Genomic DNA, 19,097 nt, shown 5'->3' with positions numbered 1-19,097 from the left:
TGCTTGATAAGATCAAAGACAGCTTTGTAAGCACAAATGGATAGTAAACACAGGCCGCAGGGCAACCTGAACTGCAAGCAAACAAGTTGTGTGATAACTTATATACAATTATTCTGACAGCAAGCATGTATATTCTTCAGAGATTCGTAATATGTCTTCGACTTTGCCCAGATCACTGATCAAATCAGTTTGATCAAATCACTGGTTAACATTTTGCTCAGACGAGACTGGTGGAATCGCCAATAAAGAGACAGATAAAGTTATCAGAAACTGACAACAGCTATACGCCCATCTTGTGAAATTCCCCCCAACTCGTTATAAGAACTGGCAGTTTTTGACATTCTGGATTCTTCTCCTTACACGATCCAAGGAATGTTGGTGACGTGTATCGACAACAACCCAGAGCCTGTAAGTATATGTTTCTGTGTTGGTTCAAATAAATGTTACGGATTGAATATTGAACTCCCTCTGATCAAACGAACATGCGGCTAGTGGGCTGAGTCGAGGTCTATGGGGTCTGTTGCCGAACAACACCACATCTTAAAGGGGAACATTATCACCAGACCTATGTAAGCGTCAATATATACCTTGATGTTGCAGAAAAAAGACCATATATTTTTTTCGAACTCTAAATGGGTGAATTTTGGCGAATTAAACGCCTTTCTATATTATTCGCTCTCGGAGCGATGACGTCACAACGTGACGTCACATCGGGAAGCAATCCGCCATTTTCTCAAACACATTACAAACACCGAGTCAAATCAGCTCTGTTATTTTCCGTTTTTTCGACTGTTTTCCGTACCTTGGAGACATCATGCCTCGTCGGTGTGTTGTCGGAGGGTGTAACAACACGAACAGGGACAGATTCAAGTTGCACCAGTGGCCCAAAGATGCAAAAGTGGCAAGAAATTGGACGTTTGTTCCGCACACTTTACCGACGAAAGCTATGCTACGACAGAGATGGCAAGAATGTGTGGATATCCTGCGACACTCAAAGCAGATGCATTTCCAACGATAAAGTCAAAGAAATCTGCCGCCAGACCCCCAGGAAAAGAGTGCGGATGAGGGTATGTCTACAGAATATATTAATTGATGAAAACTGGGCTGTCTGCACTCTCAAAGTGCATGTTGTTGCCAAATGTATTTCATATGCTGTAAACCTAGTTCATAGTTGTTAGTTTCCTTTAATGCCAAACAAACACATACCAATCGTTGGTTAGAAGGCGATCGCTGAATTCGTCCTCGCTTTCTCCCGTGTCGCTGGCTGTCGGGTCGTTTTCGTCTGTTTCGCTTGCATACGGTTCAAACCGATATGGCTCAATAGCTTCAGTTTCTTCTTCAATTTCGTTTTCGCTACCTGCCTCCACACTACAACCATCCGTTTCAATACATGCGTAATCTGTTGAATCGCTTAAGCCGCTGAAATCCGAGTCTGAATCCAAGCTAATGTCGCTATAAACTTGCTGTTCTATCCGCCATGTTTGTTTGTATCGGCATCACTATGTGACGTCACAGGAAAATGGACGGGTGTATATAACGATGGTTAAAATCAGGCACTTTGAAGCTTTTTTTAGGGATATTGCGTGATGGGTAAAATTTTGAAAAAAACTTCCAAAAATAAAATAAGCCACTGATTTTTAATGGTTTTAACCCTTCTGAAATTGTGATAATGTTTCCCTTTAAGCGGCATGCAGAGCGACCGTTTTAGTGGTCGTCTTCCAATGTTTACGCAAAGCGTACAAAGTAAAGATATAGAATTTGAAGCAAATCCATATTTTTAAATATGTAATATTAAGGTAAGTGTATCTTGTGTTTTTTATTTTGATTTAATAAAAAAAATTGAAAAAAAATTATTATACTGTACCGGTATATATATATTTTTAAATTGTTGTGCGCCCCGGTACCAATTGATCCACGGACCGGTACCGGGCTGCGGCCCGGTGGTTGGGGACCACTGCTGTAGACGTATGTTCACCTAGCTTCACGTATTGCTCCTTGTAGCTTCTTACCCATTTCAAAACCAACAATCTGATGCCATACTGTTAAACTAATTTGTTAGTTAAGATATTATGATTAATTGTGTTCAATTTCAAATGCTTTAGTCTGATACATACACCGTTTACCGTCTATTGCATTTGTAATCGTTTCCGTTATTTAGATTAATGCCATCGATGTTGAGATGTTAGCTCTATATACGTATTGGTTGTCTGCAAGGGTTTGACTTTTATTTATGAATTTTTCCGATCTAATGTTAACAAATTTTTCAATAATTTAAAAAAAATGTTGGAAATAAGGGTAATTGATAAATCAAATGTTCAAAAAAAGAGAATAGCAAGAAAACCAAAGAGACAATGGCTATTTACAGGCAAATTACTGACTATTTAATGGCTATCTAACGGCTATTTACTCACTATTTGCCCGCTGTGTTTAGACTCATATATGAATGTGGTATTGTAATTTGGAACACTAACATTTCTAACATTCTTTTTGTAGCTTAATAAAATATCTATATATCTTTCTGCCCTTGAGCCTTAATGGCTGCTCACGTGTTGAGCGGTGTTGGATATTTTAGTTAACTTATTAACTTAATAAATATAATTCATCATTTGACACAATGATAAGTAATCAATAACAGTAACATGAAATGACACACATTGACTATTAGAGGATAAAGTCATAGAGTTAGTAAACTGTTGAGTGTGTGAGAGACATATGTTTTCAACAGAAAGGAATGTGTGAGAGGGATCCATCTTTCAAGGAGAGATCTGCAGATTGCCAAGTTGTACTTTGTATTTGCCTATTCAGAAATTTCCAAGTGCCTTGAAACAATGAAACATTTTTGCTATGATAATAATGTATTCAATGAAATAAAGATTGTGATGCATACAATAAACGTAAAAATCTAAGTCAAATTATCTAAACTCCAGTTGTTATCTTGTTGACCGCCTCCTTCTGTTCTTGCTACTTCACCCTCCAAGGCAGGGGTGGGCAATTCATTTTTACTGGGGGCCGCATGAGCAACCCGAGCACTGCTGGAGGGCCACATCGACAAAATTTTAATTAAATTTTGCTCAATATTATTTTTGACATATACCGTAAGATAAATAATAATAATATTAATAATAATAATTAATAATAATAATAATAATACTTTAATTTAACCTAACTTAACTTTATACCAAAAGCACTGCTTTGGAAATCATTTGTACCCCTTTCAGAGATCACATTTAGTTCCCCTTAAACATCCTCATGTTGCATAATGAAATGTAAGCATAGAATGAAGTGTGCATTCCTGTAACTTTCTCTAGTAACAGCATTCCATGATTAATATAAATAAATTAACATTAATAATAAATGACAGTAGAATAAGCACACGTATGACTGAGGAGTCATAGTGTAACTTTGTGTGGTGTTTGAGTTGTCCGACTTTTTGTGTGGCCATAAACGCACCAGTGGTTTAGTGGTATGTGTGTTGATGACAAGTTGGTTTTGGCCTGGTTTGTACGGCAGAAAATGACTAGTTTTTCGAGATAGAAGTGTTTTACTCATGTTTTTGGTGTGGTTATGGCCGAATATAAACAGTTTTGCTCAATAAAGTGATCGATATAATTTCTGTCCTCGAAGCATCTCGATAGACGTTACAATAATTGAACGGTGTTGACGAACACCGTTAGGGCCGCTTGTTGTCACTGTCACTCAGAGTTGCATTGCAAAATTACACAGAATAAATGTGTTTATTTTGTTTACAATTCAGATGGGTTTGATTTGGTGCGCGGCATATATTTGCTGTGCGCAGAGGACGCTTGAGCAGTGTGCAATTGCGCAGGCTCGCACCTTAAAGGGAACGTTGCTTGGCAGTCCATGTCTTGTTGAAAACACGCCATTCGTCAACAACTTTTCTCTTTTTAGCGTCTCGGGAGTAAACCGTGCATCACTTGTCGCTGTGCACATTCACTCACAGGTTACACACGGACATACGCCCATAAATAACACTTTTCAAAATAAAAGCAGCACAGTTGTATTGCGCGCACGACATAGATGTTTTTTCAACTTTATTTTGTAATTTGTGTTTGCAGCTGTTCACATTCACTCACAATAACGCACGCGCATACGTCCACACGGAAGTAGTACAAATAACGTTTTTCAAAACAAAAGCAGCACCGTTGTATTGCACACTCGACATAGATACTTTTTAAAATTTATTTTGTAATTTATGATTGGCCTCACGTGGGCCGGACAGGGACGCACAAAGGTCTGCTCCAAGGTCTTCTTTGTCTGGTTAGTTATTTTGACTGTTTTGTTTTCATCATCTTTATGGCTCTTTGTGTTCTTTGATTCCTGAAGTGAACTTTTTGCCTGACACATCTACAAATAATGTTACTTACAATGAAAAGTGGCGCGTTATTATTGTACATGGTGGTCAAGGAAAGACACCGCTGTCGACACGTTACTTTTGTTAACCCGTTCAACAAGAGCTGTTGTCTGACAACTCATACTAGTCTCAATACGTTTACATGCATGAGAGAAAACCACATTATTGCATGAACTGGCTTGAAACTAGCTTTATAAAACATAAACAAATGCTTTCATTTGATTGTGTTTGGCTTTAAAAAAGTCTGAATTAAACATTTCGATTATGCAATTGGAAACCAGTTCTTTCTGGCATGTAGTGAACTATATGCGCCAGTTTCGATGGGGAAACAACTATCCATGCATCTATTTTCCAACGCTTGTCCCTGCTGGAGCCTATCTCAGCTGGATTCGGGCGGAAGGCGGAGTACACCCTGGACAAGTTGCCACTTCATCGCAGGGCCAACACAGATAGACAGACAACATTCACGCTCACACACTAGGGCCAATTTAGTGTTGCCAATCAACCTATAGGGCAGGGGTGTCCAAACTTTTTCCACCGAGGGCCGCACACGGAGAAATTAAAGCATGTGGGGGCCATTTTGATATTTTTTATTTTCAAACCATAACAAAATATATGGATTTTTTATATATTTTACCTTTAGGGGTCCTGGGAACCATAAAGGGTCTCAATAATTAAAATGTTAAAAATAAGTCAGATTATTATTATTTTTAATTATTTAACGCTTACAGTAAATCTCTATATCAACTTCAAGTTGATATAAAGTAATAAAAATACAAATAAATATTTTATAGCTTTTCTGTCAAAAACTACTTAGTTTTTTTTTTTAATAGTAAAACTGAAACATGCAGTATTTAGTAATTAGAGCCCTAAAAGATCAATATTGCAGGACACATTGATTTTAATTCTTTCATATTTTTGAGTAATCATAGTGAAAAGATAAATAAAAAATCACTAAATATATTTGGGATCCAAAAGGTGCCCCACTCATTAAGTGATACATTTTTATTAGGTTTTTCTTTTACTTTCAACACTTAAGTTACGAGATCAACTTCAGATATATCTGTCGATTTTATGCTGGAACTATTATTTTGTTTGTTTTATGCGCTTTTGTCAAAGAAAACTTTGATGTTTTTATTTGGCTATCATACAATATATGCAATATTTACCACATAAAACATTTTAAAGTGAAATATTTGAAGTAGGGCAGCACGATGGAAGAGGGGTTAGTGCGTCTGCCTCACAATACGAAGGTCCTGAGTAGTCCTGGGTTCAATCCTGGGCTCGGGATCTTTCTGTGTGGAGTTTGCATGTTCTCCCCGTGACTGCATGGGTTCCCTCTGGATACTCCGGCTTCCTCCCACCTCCAAAGACATGCACCTGGGGATAGGTTGATTGGCAACACTAAATTGGCCCTAGTGTGTGAATGTGAGTATGAATATTGTCTGTCTATCTGTGTTGGCCCTGCGATGAGGTGGCGACTTGTCCAGGGTGTACCTGCCTTCCGCCCGATTGTAGCTGAGATAGGCTCCAGCGCCCCCCGCGACCCCGAAGGGAATAAGCGGTAGAAAATGGATGGATATTTGAAGTAATTGGAGCCCTGAAAATAATTCATTATAACATGGATTTTTTGTCTTTTTTTTTTTTTTTTTTTGAGCAATGGCAAAAAAAGAAAAATAAAGAAAGACAAAAGAAAAGAAAAACAGCCTGCATGGCAGCTTTTGTGTCAACATTGCAACTTTTTCTCGTTAGATTTCACCTCGTTCCACTTTTTTTAATGTTCTTTTTTATTTTTACAATAGTATTTCCAGAATGTGTGGCGGGCCGGTAAATAATTAGCTGCGGGCCGCAAATGGCCCCCGGGCCGCACTTTGGACACCCCTGCTATAGGGGGTTGTAGCTTTATAGTCCGTGGTGACATGTATGCACTGCCACATTGGTCTGTTGTTCGTGGTGTTCTTGAAAGAGTCCTGCACTTCCTGACTGTGAGCACGCTTTGCAACCCTAATGGCACGGTTCAGATTGGCTCTGGCTGTTTTAAGTGCCACCATGTCGCCAAATAAAAAAGTGTTGTTCCGAGCCTCAGCATTGCACGTACCTCACTCTCATCTAGGGTTTCTCATTGGCCTGTATGGAGATGTTCTTGATCACACTAGCATCCTCCATGCACTTCTGAATGTATGCAAACACAGACTTTGCATACTCCTCCACACATGGATGATTGTCTGTGGCGGCTGCCTTGAATATGTCTCAGTCTGTGTATTTGAAGCAGTTTGATTGATTGATTGATTGAAACTCTTATTAGTAGATTGCACAGTACAGTACATATTCCGTACAATTGACCACTAAATGGTAACACCCGATTAAGTTTTTCAACTTGTTTAAGTCGGGGTCCATGTTAATCAATTCATAGTAATGCTTCGAAGTCTTGTAATGCTTCCATTACTTCCTCTGGCCAGGCCCTCACCTGCTTCACTGTAACTATTTTCCTGATTAGCAGGGGCTTGTATGCAGGAATTGGCCTTCACAGAGAGATGGTCTGAGAAGCCGAGGTGGGGGCAGGGTGCAGCCTTGAATGCCTGTTTGATGTTGCTGTAGACCCTATAAAGCAGGGGTCCATCCATCCATCCATCTTCTTCCGCTTATCCGAGGTCGGGTCGCGGGGGCAGCAGCCTAAGCAGGGAAGCCCAGACTTCCCTCTCCCCAGCCACTTCGTCCAGCTCCTCCCGGGGGATCCCGAGGCGTTCCCAGGCCAGCCGGGAGACATAGTCTTCCCAACGTGTCCTGGGTCTTCCCCGTGGTCTCCTACCGGTCGGACATGCCCTAAACACCTCCTTAGGGAGGCGCTCGGGTGGCATCCTGACCAGATGCCCGAACCACCTCATCTGGCTCCTCTCGATGTGGAGGAGCAGCGGCTTTACTTTGAGCTCCCCCCGGATGACAGAGCTTCTCACCCTATCTCTAAGGGAGAGCCCCGCCACCCGGCGGAGGAAACTCATTTCGGCCGCTTGTACCCGTGATCTTGTCCTTTCGGTCATAACCCAAAGCTCATGACCATAGGTGAGGATGGGAACGTAGATCGACCGGTAAATTGAGAGCTTTGCCTTCCGGCTCAGCTCCTTCTTCACCACAACGGATCGATACAGCGTCCGCATTACTGAAGACGCCGCACCGATCCGCCTGTCGATCTCACGATCCACTCTTCCCTCACTCGTGAACAAGACTCCGAGGTACTTGAACTCCTCCACTTGGGGCAACATCTCCTCCCCAACCCGGAGATGACACTCCACCCTTTTCCGGGCGAGAACCATGGACTCGGACTTGGAGGTGCTGATTCTCATCCCAGTCGCTTCACACTCAGCTGCGAACCGATCCAGTGAGAGCTGAAGATCCTGGCCAGATGAAGCCATCAGGACCAAATCATCTGCAAAAAGCAGAGACCTAATCCTGCAGCCACCAAACCGGATCCCCTCAACGCCTTGACTGCGCCTAGAAATTCTGTCCATAAAAGTTATGAACAGAATCGGTGACAAAGGGCAGCCTTGGCAGAGTCCAACCCTCACCGGAAACGTGTCCGACTTACTGCCGGCAATGCGAACCAAGCTCTGACACTGATCATACAGGGAGCGGACCGCCACAATCAGACAGTCCGAAACCCCATACTCTCTGAGCACTCCCCACAGGACTTCCCGAGGGACACGGTCGAATGCCTTCTCCAAGTCCACAAAGCACATGTAGACTGGTTGGGCAAACTCCCATGCACCCTCAAGGACCCTGCCGAGAGTATAGAGCTGGTCCACAGTTCCACGACCAGGACGAAAACCACACTGTTCCTCCTGAATCCGAGGTTCGACTATCCGGCATAGCCTCCTCTCCAGTACACCTGAATAGACCTTACCGGGAAGGCTGAGGAGTGTGATCCCACGATAGTTAGAACACACCCTCCGGTTCCCCTTTTTAAAGAGAGGAACCACCACCCCGGTCTGCCAATCCAGAGGTACTGCCCCCGATGTCCACGCGATGCTGCAGAGTCTTGTCAACCAAGACAGCCCTACAGCATCCAGAGCCTTAAGGAACTCCGGGCGGATCTCATCCACCCCCGGGGCCTTGCCACCGAGGAGCTTTTTAACTACCTCAGCAACCTCAGCCCCAGAAATAGGAGAGCCCACCACAGATTCCCCAGGCACTGCTTCCTCATAGGAAGACGTGTTGGTGGGATTGAGGAGGTCTTCGAAGTATTCCCTCCACCGATCCACAACTTCCGCAGTCGAGGTCAGCAGAACACCATCCGCACCATACACGGTGTTGGTAGTGCACTGCTTCCCCTTCCTGAGGCGGCGGATGGTGGTCCAGAATCGCTTCGAAGCTGTCCGGAAGTCGTTTTCCATGGCTTCCCCGAACTCCTCCCATGTCCGAGTTTTTGCCTCCGCGACCGCTGAAGCCGCACACCGCTTGGCCTGTCGGTACCTGTCCGCTGCCTCAGGAGTCCCATGAGCCAAAAGAACCCGATAGGACTCCTTCTTCAGCTTGACGGCATCCCTCACCGCCGGTGTCCACCAACGGGTTCTAGGATTACCGCCACGACAGGCACCAACTACCTTGCGGCCACAGCTCCAATCAGCCGCCTCGACAATAGAGGTGCGGAACATGGTCCACTCGGACTCAATGTCCAGCACCTCCCTCGTGACATGTTCAAAGTTCTTCCGGAGGTGGGAATTGAAACTCTCTCTGACAGGAGACTCTGCCAGACGTTCCCAGCAAACCCTCACAATGCGTTTGGGCCTGCCAGGTCTGTCCGGCATCCTCCCCCACCATCGCAGCCAACTCACCACCAGGTGGTGATCGGTAGAAAGCTCCACCCCTCTCTTCACCCGAGTGTCCAAAACATGAGGCCGCAAATCCGATGACACAACTACAAAGTCGATCATAGAACTGCGGCCTAGGGTGTCCTGGTGCCAAGTGCACATATGGACACCCTTATGCTTGAACATGGTGTTCGTTATGGACAATCCGTGACGGGCACAAAAGTCCAATAACAAAACACCACTTGGGTTCAGATCCGGGCGGCCATTCTTCCCAATCACGCCTCTCCAGGTTTCACTGTCGTTGCCAATATGAGCGTTGAAGTCCCCCAGTAGAACGAGGGAATCACCCGGGGGAGCACTCTCAAGTACTCCCTCGAGTGAATCCAAAAAGGGTGGGTACTCTGAGCTGCTGCCTGGCGCGTAAGCGCAAACAACAGTCAGGACCCGTCCCCTCACCCAAAGGCGGAGGGAAGCTACCCTCTCGTTCACCGGGTTGAACTCCAACATGCAGGCTCTGAGCCGGGGGGCAACAAGAATTGCCACCCCAGCCCGTCGCCTCTCACTGCTGGCAACGCCAGAGTGGAAGAGAGTCCAGCCCCTCTCGAGAGAACTGGTTCCAGAGCCCTTGCTGTGCGTCGAGGTGAGTCCGACTATATCCAACCGGAACTTCTCTACCTCGCGCACTAGCTCAGGCTCCTTCCCCCCCAGCGAGGTGACGTTCCACGTCCCAAGAGCTAGCTTCTGTAGCCGAGGATCGGACTGCCAAGTGCCCTGCCTTCGGCCACCGCCCAGCTCACATTGCACCCAACCTCTATGGCCCCTGCTATGGGTGGTGAGCCCATTGGAGGGGGGACCCACGTTGCCTCTTCGGGCTGTGCCCGGCCGGGCCCCATGGGGACAGGCCCGGCCACCAGGCGCTCGCCATCGTGCCCCAACTCCGGGCCTGGCTCCGGAGGGGGGCCCCGGTGACCCGCGTCCGGGCGAGGGAAATCTGAGTCTTGGTTCTTGCATTTCCATAGAAGTCTTCGAGCTGCTCTTTGTCTGATCCCTCACCTAGGACCTGTTTGTCTTGGGAGACCCTACCAGGGGGCATGGAAGCCCCCGGACAACATAGCTCCTAGGATCATCGGGACACGCAAACTCCTCTACCACGTTAAGGTGGCAGCTCAGAGAGGAGTAAAGCAGGGGTGTCAAACTCAAATACAGAGTGGGCCAAATTTTAAAACTGAACAAAGCCGCAGGCCAATGTTGAACAAATTAACTTTTTAATAGGGACCCAAACAAGTTTTGCATTGAACATTGAACAAGCAAGGCTTGTATAACTTTATAGTGACATGCAAAATCGAGTTTCAAATAATAATAATTAAAGAATATCAATGGCATATCAAATACAATTTAAATAAAAATGTAATGCCTCTTTTCTATTTGCAGCCTTCTGAGGTAAGTATCAACATGAACTTTTTCCACAGGCTAATAAATTTGAAAATAAAATAACAATGTGAATAAACCAACCATTCAGGACTATAAACTGCTCAGTTTGCAACACACTGATCTAATCTGATGTGCTCAAGCCAGATACCTGCCATCTTTTCTTGGATGCTAGTTCATTAAAGGCCTACTGAAACCCACTACTACCGACCACGCAGTCTGATAGTTTATATATCAATGATGAAATCTTAACATTGCAACACATGCCAATACGGCCGGGTTAATTTATAAAGTGCAATTTTAAATTTCCCGGGAAACTTCCGGTTGAAAACGTCTAGGTATGATGACGTTTGCGCGTGATGTCAAGGGTTGAAGCGGAAGTATTCGGACACCATTGTATCCCAATACAAACAGCTTTGTTTTCATCGCAAAATTCCACAGTATTCTGGACATCTGTGTTGGTGAATCTTTTGCAATTTGTTCAATTAACAATGGAGACTGCAAAGAAGAAAGCTGTGTGTGGGATCGTGTATTAGCGGTGGCTGCAGCAACACAACCAGGAGGACTTTGAGTTGGCTAGCAGACGCGCTACCGTGACTACAGCTTTGGCTTCCAAACATTTGATCGCTTGCCCGTACGTGCGTGTCGCTATGTGCATGTCACGTACGTAACTTTGGGGTAATATATGTTTCTTGTCGACTCTGATGGCGGCCGGGGTGTCGTCGAAAGCTACAACGCCCGCCGCCGCACCGCTGTCCTCACCTGTCTGGGTTGACTTCCTCCGTCTCCGGGCCGCCGACCGCATCGATAATCGGGTGAAGTCCTTCGTCGCGCCGTCGATCGCTGGAACGCAGGTGAGCACCGGTGTTGATGAGCAGATGAGAGCTGGCGTAGGTGAAGAGCTAATGTTTTTAGCATAGCTCTGTCGAGGTCCCGTAGCTAAGTTAGCTTCAATGGCGTCGTTAGCAACAGCATTGCTAACGACGGTTAATGCTGTGCCAGGCGGCACAGCATTAACCGTGTGGTTACAGGTCCAGAGTTTGGTAGTATTGTTTATCTTTCTTCCAGTCAGGGACTTATTTCTTTTGTTTATATCTGCATTTAAGCACGATGCTATCATGTTAGCTCCGAAGCTAAAGTGCTTCACCGATGTATTGTCGTGGAGATAAAAGTCACTGTGAATGTCCATTTCGCGTTCTCGACTCTCATTTTCAAGAGGATATAGTATCCGAGGTGGTTTAAAATACAAATCCGTGATCCACAATAGAAAAAGGAGAGAGTGTGGAATCCAATGAGCCCTTGTACCTAAGTTACGGTCAGAGCGAAAAAAGATACGTCCTGCACTGCACTCTAATCCTTCACTCTCACTTTCCTCATCCATGAATCTTTCATCCTGGCTCAAATTAATGGGGTAATCGTCGCTTTCTCGGTCCGAATCGCTCTCGCTGCTGGTGTAAACAATGGGGAAATGTGAGGAGCCCTTCAACCTGCGACGTCACGCTACTTTCGGTACAGGCAAGGCTTTTTTTTATCAGCGACCAAAAGTTGCGAACTTTATCGTCAATGTTCTCTACTAAATCCTTTCAGCAAAAATATGGCAATATCGCGAAATGATCAAGTATGACACATATAATGGATCTGCTATCCCCGTTTAAATAAAACAATTTCATTTCAGTAGGCCTTTAATGTCGGGGCTCAGGCTTTGAGCTGAGGTATCTTTCATTATCGAGCTAAGTTGTTCATCAGTCATTATATCTCATCCACCCGGACCACAGTCTTGGGGGCGTGCCTTAAAGGCACTGCGTTTATCGTCCTCCACGAGCTGTCGTCACGTCTGCCTTTCATCCATTCCAACAACGTGCCGGCCCGATCACAAAATATGTGCGACTTCAGCACGCACACACACGTAAATGCAATGCATACTTGGCCAACAACGGTACAGGTTACACTGACGGTGTTCGTATAAATAACTTTAACACTGTTAGAAATATGCGCCATGCGCCACACTGTGAATCCACACCAAACAAGAATGACAAACACATCCGCACCATAACACAACATAAACAAAACAAAACAAATACCCAGAATCCCATGCAGCCCTAACTCTTCCGGCTGCAATATACCCCCCCCCCCCCCCCCCCCCAAAAAAAAGACCGGAATGTTTATAGCTAAACATTCTCATTCCCATAACAAACCTTGAAAATCCAGCCTCTGCAGCTGGATCACTCCAGCCCCAGAAATGGCACCCCCGCTACCACCAAACCCCCCCCCCCCCCCTCCCTCCATGCGTTGGTTGAGGGGTTGAGGTGGGCGGGGTTGGGGGGCGGGGTTTGGTGGTAGCGGGGATGCCATTTCTGGGGCTGGAGTGATCCAGCTGCAGAGGCTGGATTTTCAAGGTTTGTTATGGAAATGAGAATGTTTAGCTATAAACATTCGGTCTTTGACGCCTAAAATCCTGTATTTTTGTTTCTCCTATCAGGGATTTTCACTTTTTTGGGGGGGGTCGTAGGTGAATTTTGTTATTGCAATAATGACCAACATGAACATGCGAGACTAAACAAAATCAACCGTCATTGATGTAGCATGGGAAGAAAAGAACACAATGACCTTTTAAATTAAAACAATAAACTACATTATCTGTGTGTTCCTACTTTTAGTCCAAGGAATTCATCTAGTGAATGAAGTCAAATGAAATGTAAAGCAAAAGCGTAAAAACTGTATTTTTCAAAATATTCTAACACTGTGTACAAGTCCAGAAAATTGACAAATCTTTCCCACGGGGCCGCCGGACACACACTTTTATACGTAGACCAGAAGTATTTTACTTCAACAAAAGGACAGTCGTAGCCTTGTCCCTAATGCTTCTCCCAAGCCCACCAGGGGATCCTCACTGCTCAGCTTTGAGGTCGTACCAGGGCGCCAGCCATCACAGGTGCGCACACACTGTATGGTGGAAATACTGCTACTTTATTCTTCATTACGGTCTCATTTAAAATGTGCAGACAAATGGGGGACAGAACTTCTCCGTCAGGACGCTGTTCTGTTCGTGTTGGAAGTATATCAGATCAATAACATTATATCATGATTGTGAATTTCACAGTCATATATGATATATGTTACACTGAGACAGTGGAACAGGTGACAGCACTACTCGTTATGTTACTGAATGTGCGTTCAGAAGAAGAAAACTAAAATAATAATCATAATAATACCCTCAATTCCCCCAAAAAACGGATTAACTCGCTGAAATATAAAGACAATATAACATACAACCGTAAATGTGGATGCATATGCAAAAGTGCAATATATTTATCTGTTCAGTAAATCTTTTTATATCTGCACCTCATTGCTCTTTTATCCTGCACTACAACAAGCTAATGCAACAAAATGTTGTTCTTATCTGTACTGTAAAGTTCAAATTTGAATGACAAAAAAGGAAGTCTAAGTCTAAGTTTAAAACGTACAGTAAGCCACAAAAAAAAATATTTCCTCTAATTGAAATAGTAATTACATTGAAAGGATTATAAATACAAAAAAATGTCCTGGTCAAAAAGGAAATGGAATGAGCAAAAATTAAGAGTAACAAAAATAAAATATACAATCACTAGAAACAAGACAAAAAAAAATAGGTCTTCATATGCACATGTATGCATTTTAGTGTGCGTGTGTTATAAAAAATAGTTATAAAATATGTCGAAATAAGTAGAAACCCCCTCTCCGCCCTGCAGTCCTTAGAAAGGCTAATCCCCCCACTTGTAACGGCAAGAGCATAGCGAAACCACAGGGCCTAGGGAAAACCAGATAAATAATCACTTAAATAATTCTGAGTGTTAAGTAATCAGGTAGGCTTATCAGTAACGCACGGGTGTTGAAACAGGATAATCATATGGGAAGTATAGAGGTATCCTAAATGCATCAAAGAGACAATTAGGCCCACAAGTAAAATAAATGTACCAGCAAGAACACATATGACCCTTGACCATACTTGCCAACCCTCCCGGATTTTCCGGGAGACTCCCGAAATTCAGCGCCTCTCCCGAAAACCTCCCGGGACAAATTTTCTCCCGAAAATCTCACGAAATTCAGGCGGAGCTGGAGGCCACGCCCCCTCCAGCTCCATGCGGACCTGAGTGAGGACAGCCTGTATTCACGTCCGCTTTCCCACAATATAAACAGCGTGCCTGCCCAATCACTTATAACTGTAGAATGATCGAGGGCGAGTTCTTGGTTTCTTATGTGGGTTTATTGTTAGGCAGTTTCATTAACGTCCTCCCAGCACGGTAACAACACACAACAACAGCAGTCACGTTTTCGTCTACCGTAAAGCAGTCCGCCTGCCGTAAACAGCAATGTTGTGACACTGTTAAACAGGACAATACTGCCATCTACTGTACATGCATATGTGACAATAACATCTACGGACTTTAGAGAGTGCAGTGCACAACTGCGCACACAACAAGGAGACGAAGCAGAAGAACGAGGAAGATACAGCCATGGCGACGCCGACGACGAGTAAGATGAAGAAATACGCTTGTAAGTTCCAAGCCGCAGCTGCGATTGGACCTGGATAGCCTCCGGGAAGAAGTAGTGGAGTACCAAGTGCTTGGCAGTGAAGATCTTCCTCAGGAAGCAAAGATTGACCGGTTTTGGGCCATGCTAGGGAGAGATGGAAGAATCCAGACTCTAGTGCATTTGATGAAAGCACTTTTGTGCGTCCCACTCAGCAATGCATCATCAGAGAGGGTGTTCAGCATGGTTAGAAAAATAGTGACAGAGAATAGAACAAGGATGGACAATTCAACCCTTAACTCAACAATGAGTAGATGAGTGTTATGTGTGTGTAAATGTGTAAATAAATGAACACTGAAATTCAAGTATATTTATATATATATATATATATATATATATATATATATATATATATATTTATATTTATATATAATAAAATAAATATATATATATATATAGCTAGAATTCACTGAAAGTCAAGTATTTCTTTTATTTATATATATAGATATATATATATATATATATATATATATATATATATATATATATATATGAAATACTTGACTTGGTGAATTCTAGCTGTAAATATACTCAAGACATCAAAGCTATGAATGAACACACGTAGAGTTATGTACTAAACAAAAAAAGGTAAAATAACTGAAAACATGTTTTCTATTCTAGTTTCTTCAAAATTGTCAGGTTCAAACACCGATGACATCTATTAGACAAGACAAGAAGCAAAGAAATCAAACAGAGACAGGATTCTGGGCTGCAACTTCGTACACTCTCCCACCACGCTCTGAAGGCAGTCCCCACGCGCTCCTCTTATATTTCAACATTTTCTGATTACATATCCGCAGCTGCTCCTAAAGGGAGGTGGTCATAAGTGCTGTTGCACTCGGTCATAAACGGTTAAAAGAAAAGGTGCCTGGAGCGGTGTCAGGGCCTGCTCCCGCTTCGCTTTGTAGATCTCGGGTCAGGACAAGATCTTCCTGTGGCTGACAATAGATCAAAGGAACCGACACCTCCATGCCGCATCCCATCGCACACAGTGGAGTTTTACAAGCCTTTTGCTTGATAAGATGAAAGACAGCTTTTGTTTTCTCGCAGGGGACCTGAACTCAATGGAACACGAAGTTGTGTGATAACTTGTATACAATTATTCTGACAAAAATAGCCACCCTTTGCTCTAATTACTTTTTCGCAGACTATTGGCATTCTCTCGATGAGTTACAAGAGGTAGTCAGCTGAAATAGTTTTCACTTTACAGGTGTGCTTGAAGCTCTTTGAGAGAATGCCAAGAGTGCGCAAAGCAGTAATCAGAGCAAAGGGTGGCTATTTTGAAGAGACTAGAATATAAAACATGTTTTCAGTTATTTCACCTTGTTTTGTTAAGTAAATAACTCCACATGTGTTCATTCATAGTGTTGATACCTTCAGGGACAATGTACAATGTAAATTGTCATGAAAATAAAGAAAATGCAGTGACACGCTCCACAGGTGTCCAGCTGACGAGACTTAGACAGAACAAACAACAATTTAAAACTTACAATAGTCGCTGATAAACTCCTGTGACTCCTCCTGGCAGCTGGCCAACTAGCTAGACCAGGGGTCGGCAACCTGCGGTTTAGCGCCACCATAGTGGCTCCCTGAGGGAAAAATATATTTTTTGTTTTACTATGGTTTCTGTAGGAGGGCAAACATGACACAAATAATCCATTATTTATATCAAACATGCTTCACTGATGAGAGTATTTGGCGAGCACCGTTTTGTCCTACTAATTTTGGCGGCCCTTGAACTCACCGTTGTTTGTTTACATGTACAACTTTCTCCGACGCTGCCACATTAAGACACGTTTTATGCCACTCCTTTGTCTCATTAAGTCCGGCAAACTTTTTATGCGTGAATGCACAAAAGTGAGCTTCGTTGATGTTACTGCCTTGTTGGCGTGCTAATGAAGCATATTTGGTCACTGCATGACTGCAAGCTAATCGATGCTAACTTGCTATTTAGGCTAGCTGTATGTACATTTTGTATCATTATGCCTCGTTTGTAGGTATAGTTGAGCTCATTTAATTTCCTTTACTCATATCATCTGTGTATTTAATTTATATTTGCATGTCTCAATGACATATCGGATTTCTGATAGTTGTTTGTGTGCCGTTACAGACCACAGCAAACGTCACCGAGCTTGCAAATATTGTAATAAATCGACTACATACTAGTGACTAGAAGAAGACAGCCTGCAGTTTCCTTTAACTTGGACACACATGTCTATGGCCATTCTGAGCCAGTAGTTTCCAGAAGTTTTCTCACCCTCTGAGAAGCCTCTATTTTACTAATGAGTTCCAAGGGGGTAAAAATTAGTAGAGTAAGTATTACACTCCTGTCAACAAAGATTTGTGTCAGCCTGTGACACATAGTCATTTTGATAGTGGGCTATTATTGCTAATATAGACATTTGCATCATGGGTTGCCTTCATTATTGCACTTCTATAAGACTTTTTAATTTTTTGCGGCTCCAGACCAATTTTTTTTTTTTTTTTCAGTCCAATATGGCTCTATCAACATTTTGGGTTGCTGACCCCTGAGCTCGACTGACAACAGTGATGGCCAATCACATGGTAGCAAAAAGCTGCATAGCCAATAGCTGTAAGTTGTATCAAGTCACATGACTTTTACTGACAAAAGTGTTGGGCCACCAAACCAATATGGCTATTGTGCCGCAAACAGTATGCAAACTATCTGAGTACCCAAGGGCCTAGATCTTGCCACTAAAATGCAAACTATGCAATACAGTTGATCCCTATAAGAAACATTTTTCCTTTTCGCGATTTGAACAGTTCAAACTAAAACAATGCAAGCATGTAGATGTTTATATTTTACTTTACTATACTATCCATGTGCATGCATTCCTCCATCTGTCTCCTGTGACTTTTAGGGCCTCCCAGGTCACATTCCTTGGGAGATTGGCCTGTGAGACCACTCTCCCAAGAACGGCGTCGCACGTTTGGGAGTGGCCAAGCCAGCAACCTGAGGGTTCCTGGTTCGAACCCCAGCTTCTACCACCCTAGTCACGTCCGTTGTGTCCTTGAACAAGACACTTCACCCTTGCTCCTGATGGGTCGTGGTTAGCGCCTCCCGTGAATGTGGAAATAGTGCCAAAGCGCTTTGAGTGCCTTGAAGATAGAAAAAGCGCTATACTAGTACAACCCATTTTACCATTGAGTTTGAGTTCATTTTTATTTCGACATGCAAGCATACAACATGATACATCGCAATTTCCAGTTTCTCTTTTCAACATGTTTGAAAAGGAGTAGGAAGAAGCAGAGCTTCTTTAATCCTACCCATTTTCTTTTACATAACAGTTGCTAAAACTGTTGTTCACTTCCTGTTCTCAATGTATTCACAATATACTCCATAAGTAATCACAATACAAATAAATAAATAATACTCGGTGAAGTAAGTTACATTTCATATGGTGAGATGAGTAAGATTATTTTGAAAATGAACGGATGGATGAAATAAATTCTGAATGTTTATCATGGTTCTTCTTCTTTGTTCTTTTAGTTTGAAGAGTTTCTTGAAGTGGATCATATTAGTACATTGTTTGATTGCTTTGCTTAATCCATTCCATAATTTAATTCCACATACAAATATACTGAATGTCTTAAGTGTTGTATGTGCATACAAATGTTTTAAATTACATTTTTCTCTAAGATTATATTTCTCCTCTTTTTTTGAGAAGAATTGTTGTATATTCTTGGGTAGCAGGTTATAGTTTGCTTTGTGTATAATGTTAGCTGTTTGCAAATTCACTATGTTGTGGAATTTCAGTATTTTTGATTTAATAAATAAAGGGTTTGTATGTTCTATATATCCAACATTATGTATTATTCTAACTGATCTTTTACATCTACATTTACATTTGAAATGTGACTGACATCTGGTTCTGGGTGTAATATATTATGTTCCCTTTGTA

At 43.0% G+C, this 19,097-nt stretch overlaps 1 protein-coding gene across 4 annotated transcripts in view; it reads left to right on the top strand.

The window, feature by feature from the left end:
• The window catches only part of LOC133618620 (uncharacterized), a 37,643-nt gene that overhangs the window by 7,830 nt on the left and 10,716 nt on the right, over positions 1-19,097 (top strand). The window contains exon 3 of one of the 4 annotated variants that reach the window (XR_009817316.2): positions 18,057-18,643. The exons of the other annotated variants lie outside the window; for them this stretch is intronic. The gene's annotated coding sequence lies outside the window, so the exon portion shown is untranslated. Of the gene's footprint in view, positions 1-18,056; positions 18,644-19,097 lie in introns of those variants that run through there. 4 annotated transcript variants of the gene reach the window in all.

Source organism: Nerophis lumbriciformis, linkage group LG19 (assembly GCF_033978685.3).
Source record: "Nerophis lumbriciformis linkage group LG19, RoL_Nlum_v2.1, whole genome shotgun sequence".
NCBI classification, from domain to species: Eukaryota; Metazoa; Chordata; class Actinopteri; order Syngnathiformes; family Syngnathidae; genus Nerophis; species Nerophis lumbriciformis.
This window is presented reverse-complemented; position numbering and strand designations above follow the sequence as displayed.